Source organism: Puma concolor, chromosome D2 (genome assembly GCF_028749965.1).
Source record: "Puma concolor isolate L17-30 chromosome D2, mPumCon1.1.hap2, whole genome shotgun sequence".
Classification (NCBI taxonomy): domain Eukaryota; kingdom Metazoa; phylum Chordata; class Mammalia; order Carnivora; family Felidae; genus Puma; species Puma concolor.
This window is the reverse complement of record NC_141677.1, coordinates 2,972,205-2,984,895: the sequence shown is the minus strand read 5'-3', so window position 1 is coordinate 2,984,895 and position 12,691 is coordinate 2,972,205. Positions and strand designations below refer to the sequence as shown.

At 38.4% G+C, this 12,691-nt stretch overlaps 1 protein-coding gene and 1 pseudogene across 13 annotated transcripts in view; one reads left to right on the top strand and one right to left on the bottom strand.

Annotated features, from left to right (window-relative positions):
* Positions 1 to 12,691, bottom strand: part of PCDH15 (protocadherin related 15) — a 1,260,230-nt gene that overhangs the window by 772,503 nt on the left and 475,036 nt on the right. The gene's annotated exons all lie outside the window — the stretch shown is intronic.
* LOC112851490 (peroxiredoxin-1-like) lies at positions 10,142 to 10,964 on the top strand (annotated as a pseudogene).

The window sequence follows — 12,691 nt, the reverse complement described above, 5'->3', positions numbered from 1 at the left end:
CAAAGGCACATCCATTATATAATGGGGGAAATTCAAGCCATGAGCGATATAAAATTACATCCATTCTTGCTAGTCATTTGCCAGTAGCTGTCACACGATTGTTATTGGTTTTCTCGCATCTATCACAGCATTAGGTACGAGCTGCGGACAACTGATCTCAGGGAAAGGGCACTAGTCACACCAACCCTTGAAAGCAGGGCTTTAAGTGATAAATAGAAAACAGCAGTGGAAGTTCCTTTTGAGGATTCATATATGTTTTCTGCTTACACACATACAGATCCATTTGACATGAATTCTCCGATTAATCTTACTTCTCATCTCCCCTAAAGGCGCAGGTTAAAAATATATCATTATTTAAAAAAATAAATCATTAATTGTAATTTCTTCATCAGTTATTCTCTAATTAGATGTGTGTTATTTTGTTATTAGTTTGGTTTAACATTACTGGGGGAAAATGTCGACTCATTTTTTTTTTTTTTTTAATTTTCAGTGAGAAATAAACAATGCTGTATCTCGGGCTCTTAACACCAAGCTTCTGTTCTCTACAACCCTAAACTGCATGCGGATGTCCTCGTGAGTTAAAATGTGAGTCACCTTAAAATCCCATCTTAATCAGGCTGAAGCTGAGATATTTTGGTTTTTAATAAAATGTTAGCGACTATTTCTTTGTGTTACCTTTAATTAAATATTTCTAAAAGCTCCATAGAAATAATTTAAAAGGATATAAAGGAAGAAATGCAACAACCCTACATTGAAGGGAAGAGATCCAAAATGTGGTTTGAAGATGAAGGGCACCAGCATCCTTCTTCTTGAATTTTCTATCCTGAGGGAAATTATAAGAATGCATACTTCCCCAAAGACTGGATCAAAAGAAGAGTAGACACAGGTTTATGAAATCACTTACCTTAAGTTTCCAAATCAAAAAATACACCATAGACTGTAAAATCAGACCTAGGTTCAAAAGGACTGGGAGTGTATATTTCAAGGAAAAAATATTAACACAGTTTTGCCTCAAAAGGACTGGGAGTGTATATTTCAAAGAAAAAATATTAACACAGTTTCGGCGGGGGGAGTTTTGCATAGTTTATAGGGCAATAGGGGGAGGTACTGAGTAGGCTTTGGGAATATAAAATGGAAGCAGGGAACGGAAGGTATATTCTCACTTGCTCAAATTAAATTAGAACTCAGTGAGAATCTCTGGTTACTAGAGAAAAACCTGAGTTTTGGTCACGGGAGTTACGTCATATTTTGTTTAAACAGAGTAACCTGAACAGGGAGTATGGGTCAACCAGAAGGTCAGAGAGCCATGGAAGAAGTGGACAGAGGTCCCCTAAGAACCTTCTCCTGAATGCCTTTGTGTTTAGCAGTATTGTTTTGTGAGAGGCAAAGAATACTGCATTTTCGATAGAACTTGAACTCTTCCCTCTAAAATTCTGACTCTTTTCGGAAGTTGATCTAATCATCTCAGTAATGAGATTTCCAGGATGCTGAAGTTTCGTGGATTTGTTCTGTAAAAAATTAGGTAGCAGTGTTACCCAAGAGCAAAGAAGGTTGGGTGTTTGCCACATGGTTTGTCTGGCTGGAGCAGAGGAGGGAGGTGGTGTACCGGGTGGGTCACGTGTGCATCCAAGGAGGAGGCTGGACAGAGCACAGAGCAACCTGTAGTGGAAGCCGCCTGGACCCTGTGAGAAGGGGGCAGATGCAGAAGGGAACAAGGAGGTGGCACAGCACACAAGAAAGGACCCCGTGAGGGCAGCAGGGCTCCCTGTGATCTCCACAGGGTCTGTATACCAGTTATGTCTCTAACCTGATGGATACGCTCACTGTGGAGAGATGTCCCCACGACAAACATGCAGATCATAAAAATGGAGTCTAAGTCCTAAAAAGAGTGTAGGCACATAGAGAGATTTTATGGAAACTGACAAACGAGGCAGGCAGAACTCCCCCTGAGGCCACGCATCCGCTGATATCCAAGACGCCCACACGCCAGCCATGCCTGTGTCTCCTCATCCGAGCTGTTCCTCAGACACCTTCTATACTTTCAGTTCCCTGTGTCCACAGCCAAATGTCTACGCTCAATTCACGAGGCTCCTCATGCCCCTATACTTGTATCATATACTCGCGGTATTATCATCAAGGACAAAAACAGTACTGCATTTCAAAGGAAAGGAACTTTTCATATTGGACATTACAAGATATTTACACAGTTTTGTATTCTTTTTTTTTTTTTTTCAACGTTTATTTATTTTTGGGACAGAGAGAGACAGAGCATGAACGGGGGAGGAGCAGAGAGAGAGGGAGACACAGAATCGGAAACAGGCTCCAGGCTCTGAGCCATCAGCCCAGAGCCTGATGCGGGGCTCGAACTCACGGACCGCGAGATCGTGACCTGGCTGAAGTCGGACGCTTAACCGACTGCGCCACCCAGGCGCCCCCACAGTTTTGTATTCTTAAGAATGTTCTTTATATGGTCTGTAAATATAGCCAATAAAAATATTTAAAAGTTATTAAAATTTCAAAATATTTCATTGATTATAGCTATGGAAAATGAAGAATATTTTACTTATTTTAATTCTTGAAGGTTGTATAAATCTCTGGACTTACTGCGTTTTATCCAAAATTACACATTTTTATGTGAAAATGTGCAGCATTATTAATTTGTTAATCTAAACGGCAGTTGTGTTCTTGGTGTATGAATCAGGGCTCTGTAAATCTTCCTTAAAAAGGATGAAGATAAGGGAAAGCAAGTAAACTACAGGAAAAGAGACTAAGAAGAAAATTTATATATTTCTTTTAACTTTGGTAATTAAAACAGTTAATTTTAAAGATGCCTGTGCATATATACTGTCTTCCAACTGCTTTGGCTGTGGGTCCGCCAAAACAAACATTTGAACTTCAGTGAACTTTAAAAGACACATAATTAGGCTTCTTTACAATTCTAAAACTACAGTGTATTATACTCTATACTTTTAAAATGCCATACAATACTGGCCATGACTACTTTGGATAACAAGCCCAAATGGAGATTCTTTTTGTTTTTAAGTAGATTCCTAAGTGTAAGCAGCATCTTTAGTCAGATAAAGATTTCTAATCATGAGCTCACCATTGAACTCTCATGGCCATGTGTTATCATTCACCAGAATTTTATGTCTATATTTTTCTTTCCTAAAACAATATTCACATATATAAGTCTGCCTACATAGTATACCATTGAGTATTGTTTCTTTTTGAAATTTGTAAGAATAATCTCATTGTATAAAGAAAGAAATCATCTGAAACTTGTTTTCCTGACTCATGGTCAGGCAAAGCTGGTGTAAAAACAGTCATTAAGAAATTGATGTAAGGGGCGCCTGGGTGGCGCAGTCGGTTAAGCGTCCGACTTCAGCCAGGTCACGATCTCGCGCTCCGTGAGTTCGAGCCCCGCGTCCGGCTTTGGGCTGATGGCTCGGAGCCTGGAGCCTGTTTCCGATTCTGTGTCTCCCTCTCTCTCTGCCCCTCCCCCGCTCATGCTCTGTCTCTCTCTGTCCCAAAAATAAATAAAAAACGTTGAAAAAAAAAAAAACTTTAAAAAAAAAAAAAGAAATTGATGTAAGACACATAGTTATTTAGTTGATCTTTGCTCTAACAATTCAAGTAAAAAAAACAGCTCCAGGCAAAAAAATGGTGGTGACAGAATTTGTATTTAATGCCTCCTGTTCTATCAGTCAGGTGAATGTGCCTCTCCATGTACTGATAAATTCCCTACACTTTTGCTTATTAAACTTGACCCATTCGTTGTGGTATTCTGTTTGAGCTCTGGTACATAAGTGGAATACATAATGCTATTACTTGCGAATCACATATAATACATTAAGCATTATTGCTGGGTGTGCTGCATTATTTTATTTCATTTAATAAAAATTTGACCAGTTAGGATGGGCAAAGATATGCTGTGGTAACGAACAAACAGAAATAAAACAACAAAGAGCGTATACGCTTTCTCTCATTCTCCATGTGCAAATGGTTCTGTGATCAAAGTTGCTCAGAAGACCAGATGAGCCAAAATGAATGATGGCACACTTAGCATATGGAAGGAAATGTGGCGAATTGTAGCTGGCTCTCAAACTTTTCTTTCAGAGTTGATTTGTGTAATTTCACTGCTGTAATCACAGATATCATGGCTGCACATCACCAAAGAAAACAAAAAGAAGAGCGGAACACGCGCAGAAGTACCATCCTGTAACATGCCTTTCGGAGAACCAGAAATGTTTGCTACTGGGTCTAAGGGCTAACCTGTCTCACAAAACCATTACGAGAGACTCAGGATCAGCATTTGTGAAGGAAGGAAACTAAAGCTTAGAGAGATGAAGTACAGTTAACCAGTATAAAATCATGAGTCCAGGGGCACCTGGGTGGCTCAGTAGGGTAGGTGTCAGACTTTAGCTCAGGTCATGATCTCACGGTTTGTGAGTTCAAGCCCCACGTGGGGCTCTGTGCTGATAGCTCAGAGCCTGGAGCCTGCTTTTCAGATTCTGTGTCTCCTTCTCTGTCTACACCTCCCCCCACTCATGCTCTGTCTCTGTCTCTCAAAGAATGAATAAATGTTACAAAACATTAAGAAAAATAAATAAAATCTAAACATTGAAAAAAGCATTCATCCAGTAATTCTCAGAATGAAATACTAATGTTTCCAAAGCCTTTTCTTCCATTGTTAGCATTTTAATTACATCTTAAATATACTTTACTAGACTAATCATAAGCAATTTATTATACCCTCTAATCACTACCAGATGAACAGGGCTCTTCTTAAAAAGTACGTACTGATATGACATAATGACCCTTGCCTACTTGCCCAAGCAATAATACCAGCACGACGCACCTGCACCTCTGTGGTGTCCTACCCCCTCCTCTCTGCTCCAGGATGCAATCTCTCTTGCAGATGCCAGACAAGGGCCAACCTTGTAAGCAGACCTTGCTATGGACAGCAGTGTCTGTTCTCTGCATACTATGCAAGTGAATTGCGTTGAATTTGGAGGTATCACATCTTCCCTCTGATCTGAAATTTATAAACATCATGCATTGACAAACCATGAAGCTATCTTAAGCAAATATATTTTCAAGAAGCCACACGTGTGAAAAATGCAATGTGCTTTAAGACTTTAGATCAAGTCTCTGAAATGTGTAGAAGAGAAAGAAGTGACATGAGCACAAGGGATGGGAGGACCGCAGAAAGGGCACCAGGTCACAGCCTGGTAGCACTTTTCCTCTTTCTAGAATTAATAACTGGAATGGCAGAAAGATACAAAGAGGCCCAACTCTATGCAATATGATACTTTAAAAGCTTTAATTTTATAACTATGAATAAGAAACGAAGTCTGCAAGTATAGTCCTATTGCTTCCTAATCCTAGGAACAGGGCTGAGATTTGGTTGTTTTACCTGAAATCATGTAAAGGAAAACTGGCTATACTGACATACGGTGGTAAAGAGAAGTAAACAGATTTCAGTAAGCTGTGATTCTTCCAGGTATACGAACGTCCTTCACACCTTCATGTCATAGCATCTGCTACTGCCTCTGTTTGAGCTCAGTTCTCTTCCCTCTATCACAAATCTCTGCCTCTGCTTACCCTACTCCTGTTCAAGGCACAACTTACAACTGTTCTTTAAGAAAAACAATTTAACGAGGCTAACTCCAGAATGGTTTTGTTAGCAATTTTGTTTTCCCATAAAATTCTGTGAATGCCACTTTGACAGCTTTATGAGGTTTCTTGTCTGCGTCCCTAACTACGCTGTAAAATCTTTAAGAGATGTGTTACTTTTCTACGGCTGATGTAACAAACCACCACTGACTATGTAGCTCAGAACAACAGTTCCGTGAGACACAAGTCTCACTGGCATAAGATAAAGGTGTGGACAGGGATGTGTTCTTCTCCTGGGGTCTACAGCAGAATCCATTTTCTTGCCTTTCCTAGCTTCCAGAAGCTGTCCACTTCTCTTGGCTCATGGTCTTTTCTCCATCTTTAAAGGTAATAACAGCCAGATAATCTCTTCTCCTAGCACATCACTGTCGCTTCCTCTACACTCACATTCCTCTCCCACTCAGAATTAAATGGCTTCAGTTTTTCACTTTTAAGAAGCCTGATGATCACATTGGGTCCTCTGGATAATCCATGATAGTCTCTTTATTTGAAAGTCAGGTGATTAGCTAACTTAGTTTTATCTGAAATCTTAATTGCCCTTAGCCATGTAATGTAATATATTCCTAGGTTCTGTGAATTAAGATGTGGAATCTTTTGAAAGCTATTGTTTTGTTTATCCCAAGGGGATAATGAATTGTCTGGTGTGTGTCATGAATTCAATAACTATGGTACTGAAACAATCAAGTTTCAGGACATAGTTAGCTCATCTATTCAGTACCATGGACAGAAGCTGATATATTTTATTTTATTGAACATTTGAAGCATGAGGACCTTCTACATGGACAATGTCCAGGTCAATTTGACTACATTATTTTAAGAATCTCCTATCAAAGGGTTACATTAAATTAAGCTCTTCATGTAACAGATGAGGAAACTATGTCCCAGATAGGGGAAGTGATGCTCTCAAGGTCATCCAGCTTGTTAGTGGAATAGCTGAAGCTTCTGTCTTCTCAAATCTTAGCCCTGTCATTTTTGGATATCCCTTTGGCAATATGGTCTTATATAAGTGGACTCGTGTATGAATCCTCTGCTCTCAAAGTCACTTGAAGGCATCACCTCAATGCTGTGATTGGAAGCACGGTGGGTCACCAATGTCCATGTTAAGATTTTGTCTCGGTGTTCCCAAATTTGCAAACTCTTCAAGGATCAAAGCGATACCTTATGCACAGAAATTCTTAATATTCTGACGCCATTCTAGTTCTTCACAGAAGTGGGGAGACTACTTCATTCCCCCACTTGTGTCACATTTTGTACCTCTCAGAACACAGTAGAGCTCCTTAAACTCTGGGGACTCGGGATCTTTTATGAAAAAAAGAATTCAGCTTTTATGACCATATGTTTTAGACAGGCATTTATGACACTTAGGCTGGGGTACTAAATTCAGGGAGAAACCATGTATTTTACTCTATTTTGATTGCAATCTAATGAGTATGTTTTGAAAAGAAGGATATGGTCTAAGAAATAATTGACAGACTTATAAAAACGATTGTTTTTTTCAAAATTCAAATTTGTACTATGGGGAAAGAAATCTGTCCCAGGAATCTCTGCACATTGTTAATATATCTAGAGTATATTTAGTTACATTCACTAAGGGCATTTAATGATAATTAACATCCTAAAGTTCTCAGGTAAAAATTTACCCAGACAAAACAACAGAGAAAAAGAGAAAAATGAGATGGCTAATGGGATTAGGAGGGTGCCCCGCTTCCCTTCTTCACACTTGTATCCCTATACCAAAAATCCTGTCCTTTACCCCTCGTGTCCCCTGAGGAAGACAAAAATTGTTAGGGAGTATTACATTTAATCTTTCAAAATAGTAATTTTTGATGTTTTCATATTGAATTACAATGGGTATGGAAAATAATTCATGACCATTTTCCTTACAGTCTTTAAAAAATTTACATATATATCTATTTTTTAATTAATTACAAATTCAATTTTTGTATTACATAAAGGGGCTACAAAAAATTTAAAATTCTTTTCTTTTTTTTGATTTTTTTATTTATTTAAAAATTTTTTTAGCTATGTTATTTTATTTTATTTTTAAAATTTTTAATATATGAAATTTATTGTCAAATTGGATTCCATACAACACCCAGTGCTCATACCAAAAGATGCCCTCTTCAATACCCATCACCCATAAAATTATTTTCAATTTCCATAGTTTATGATTTATTCAGACAAACATAACTTCAAAAACTGAGTCCATGGGAAAGTATACATATTTTCTTTGATGTTATTCTTAAAATCTTATTTAGTCAACCGGTTGTGTTTCTTGAAGCGGGCTCTAAATTTACTCATTTTATAATATTAAAAGGGAAAAAAAGGCCTACAAACTCTAAATTTTTAGAGAAAAATCCTGCATTCCAGAATGCTAGATTGATGTTCCTTTATTTCTTTATCATTTTGGCTTTATATGATTATTTTAACAAATTAAACACAAAATAGCAATGTCTTTTTCTTTCTTGAGAGAAAAATTATGTTTATTATTCTTTGTAGGAATATCCAATATACAATTGTTACCTTACCAATTGTATACTAGACATTCTTATAAAGAAAAACAATTCATTGAATTGTACACAAGGATCCAGAGAGGAATCAAAATTAAATATATATTTCTTTCAACAAAAAACAAAGTCAGAATAATTGTAAGAATTGATAATTTCCAACCCCATTGATGATTTTTTTAGAAAAATCAGAGCAAAGCATTGAGGATTACTTACTATTACTTTTGCAAAATTTTAACTCCATTCTAAATTAACTACTTGCTCTTTCAAACTCAATGTACCCACAACTAAACTCATGATCGCTCCTCTATCTGTGGTCATTTTAGGGCTTCCATCTCAGTGAATGGACCAGCTCTGGGAATACTTCCGCACATCTCTGCCTCCCCTCACTATCCTCACTCTGGCTTTTAATAAATCACACATCACATGTGTATGTGTATGTATATGTGTGTGCATTGTGTGTGTTTGTATTAATCTCTCCACCAGTCTCTAGATCCGGTTTCCTTCTCGACCCAACCCTCCTCCTCCATACCATCTCCTGGTTAGACTATGTCACAGGTGTGTATCTTGCCTGTGTGAGTCTTCTGCATCAATCTTTACGGGAATCCATTCTTTCACTGTATCTAGTGATCTGTCTTAGAACAAATGGGATTTTATTGTCACATTTTTTCTTCCACTCCTGCTTTTAAAACTCCAATGGCTTCACTTACAATTAAAACTAAAATTATTATCACTTTGACTATCAACAAACCTTGGTCCCTGCATATCTCCTCAGTTTCATTAGCATCTGATTTACACAGGCCTTCATTCAGACTCTTAGCCATACCATGCTTACTTCTGATCATGGGGCCTTACTCTCTCCATCAGGATGGGGATATTATTCTCTCCATGTGGAATAAACTCTTTGTCCCAGTCCTCTCCACAGAACCTGGCACATAGTAGCAATCCTATAAAACTGTGTTGAGTGAATAAATAATTAAATGAATGAATAGTGAAAGTAATTAGCACAAGATATATATTACATATTCACTAACAGATATTTAATGAATTCTTAAAAAAATATTCACTAACAGAGATGAAGTGACTCATAGAAAAATTCATTTCTCTGAAGCAATAACAATTATGTCCTAAACCAGAATAATCATAATGGCTCAGTTTAGAGGTAGCAGTTCATTTCATTTCACATGTTCTTATTTCTGTATATTTTAAAGAAAATCCATTGAAACTAAGGAAAAAGGAAAAAGTGCATATTTGCCAATAAATACCTGAAATATATTTTCTATAAAAAGTATCAGTCTTTACTAAAGTGACTTTGACCCATGTTTATTCCTTGTAAGTATCTGTTTCTTATCTTCCAAAGTGAAGGAGGAAGACTGGTGATAAAGTTTGATAAACCTATTCTGACATAAGTTTTTTTTTTAATTTACTTTAAGAGCATCTCTTCAAATAACTTTATATCATACTTTTTAAAATGATTTCCAAACCTCAAACCTGAAAGAAATTTCAAAAAATACTTAAGAAATGTATTTCAGAAGTACCAGTAATTTCCTTTTTTCTAGTTTTATACAATGAAATTCTACAATCCAATCCAATTCATCAGTATAATTGGCTAATGTATTGAAAGAAAAGTGTTGCCAAACTTGTCATACATACAGCATATTGAGAAGAGCCTATTTTGAGAATTTCCGAAGTTAGAATACAATTTTCTCTTTGTGCATAGTTTCAAAATTCACTTGCTCCTACATATCCTTCATTAAAGGAAGTGAAATATTCATTCATTCATTCATTCATTCATTCATTCATTCATTCATTCATATGTACAGGCTTTCTGTTCCCTCTTAGAGCAATATGTCGTTGTAATTTGGTATAGATTCAAAAAATGCATTTAAAAATGGGTGTAGGGATCTTCTTCCAGACTGATTTTTGCCGTGTTATCTCTCAGAGCTGCTGACAGCAAGATGTCTTTAGGAAAGGCTGGAATTAAGCATCCTGCCCCCCAACATCAAAGCCATGACCATTATGCCGGATGGCCAGTTCAGACATCAACCCCCTTGACTACAAAGGAAAATATACTGTACCCTTCTACACTCTTGACCTAACCTTTGTGTGCCCAATGGAGATCACTGCTCTCAGTGACAGGGCAGGATAATTTAAAAAATAATAATAATGTTTATTCCTTTTATTGAGAGGTAGAGAGAGACAGAGTATGAGCAGGGGAGGGTCAGAGAGAGAGGGAGACACAGAATCCAAAGCAGGCTCCAGGCTCTGAGCTGTAAGGACAGAGCCTGACAAGGGGCCCGAACTCATGAACTGTGAGATCATGACCTGACCTGAAGTTGGATGCTTAACCGACTGAGCCACCCAGGTGACCCAGGGCAGGAGAATTTTAAAAAGTCAACTGCCAAGTTCTCCTGCAGACTCCCATTTCTGTCACCTGGCATGGATAAACACACCCGAGAAACAAAGAGCACTGGGACCCATCATTGTTCCCCTGGTATCAGACCCCAAGTGAACCATCACTCAGGAGAGTGGAGTCTTAAAGGCTGATGAGGGCATCTCATGCAGGGGCCTCTTTATCACTCATGATGGAACTGTCTTTGGGCAGATGACTGTGAATGACTTGCCTGTTGGCTGCTCTGTGGATGAGACTCTCAGACTAGTTCAGGCCTTCCAGCTTACTGCCAGGCACAGGAAGTGTGCCCAGCTGGCTGGAAGCCTGGCCGTGACTCCATCAAGCCTGATATCCAGAAGAGCAAGGAATAATTCTCTAAGCAGAAGTGAGCACAGAGCCATCTTAGGGCCTGGCTGCAGTGGGCAGCCATGAAAACAAAATCTGTTTTGTACAATTGTCATGCTTAAAACACAAAACTTTAGGTGCAGATGTGGAATGGGACAGGACAGGCCCTTCCCGCAGGGACTGGGGACACCAGCCTTTCTTCCTCTGGACAGAATGGCCTGAGCTGTGCTGTGGGGCAAGCCAACTGCTGTGTCCAGGAGCGGGCTTCCCTTGCCATCTTTTGGTGTTTCTATTAAACTTGAACTGAGCCAAAAAAAGTTAAATATGGCCATATGAATCCCATAAGCATAAAACTCTAAATGGGATTCAATTGTATCCAAAGCTTACTGAATATGTTTTTTATAGTGTAAGTCACTGATTTTTTTTAACAATCTATTCATTACTTATTTGCTCTACTAAAACATGTCAGCAATCTTAAATTGCAGCATTTCCTACTGGAGGGCATTGTCCAAGGTCAACAAGGAATATTGCCATTTGACACTTCCCTATGTTGGGGGACATGGTTGAATCTCTTCTGTTTTTAAAGTGCTTCTTTAGAAGTTTCTAGTTATTCTTATTAGCAGTCCCATCACTGGTCAGTTGTTCCTTCCAGTAATCTCTAGTGAAGGGATGGGGCTGGTGGAAATCCAGAATTAAAGAGTTTCTTGGCAAGGCTGTTTGCATAATACTGTCTTTTAACATCAGCATGAGCACTGAACTTGGAAAACTCTTCAAGAAGTTTCAGTAAATGGAAGCTGATTTTCATATGATTTTCACTAGGTACGTTAGTCTGTGTATTTTTTGTTTATGCTAAGGAATGGAGCGGCTGGTATCGTACAACACACAGAAATACATCACGCCTGTCTTCAGATGTCACACTTGTGGATGTCTGCTCCCAAAGCCACATTAAATGGTTTGAAAAAAAGGGCCTGCTCGTGTCAGGTCTGATGGAGGCAGGGAGCGCCCGTGACTGATGCAGGCCGCCTGCACTGGCTCTGGTCCAGTGGCCTCAGGTCACTGGGCAGCTGCCCTTCTAGGTTCTGTTTTTTCCCAAGAATATATCTCACTTTCCATATTTAAATGAACTCCCACGGAACTGATAATTTAACAGGTGCTATTTGGCAACGGTCCTAGTTTGGATTTAAATCTTACAAATTTGGAGATTAAATTGAAAATGTTTTCAAACTTCATTATCTTGGGGGAAGGAAATCAGACGGCATCTCCTCTGAAGTGCTCATCTGATAACAGAAGGAAGCTTTAGAGGTTTTGAAGTGTGCGTGTACTCTGGGAATTTTTTTCTAAAATGCTATCCTAATTCCTTTCTGTAACAAATGAGATTAAAAGTCCAGTTAAGATTGCTTTTTTAAATGTTGACCAAACGGTTAAAAGCTTGGAGTGACTGGAGCCAGAAAAATGCTTGTTGTACTGTCTAGGATTTAAATGATCTAAAGAGAGGAAGGTGACAAGAGTAGAGCAGGTGCTGTGTACGAGAGAGAGATAGAAACAGAGAGACAAGACAAAGAAACAGGAAAAAAAAGAAATAAGGAAGCGAGAGAAGGTTGCATGAAACGTGAGGGAAAAATGAGAAGAAAGTGATTAAGAGAAACGTCTGCTTGAGTGAAGAAAGGGTAGTAGGAAGGAACTAAAGGAAAGTCCTGCATGTAAAAGGAACTAATCAAAACTGACAAAGAGGTGAAGGAGGTAAAGAACATGAAAGAAAAATGTGGAAAGG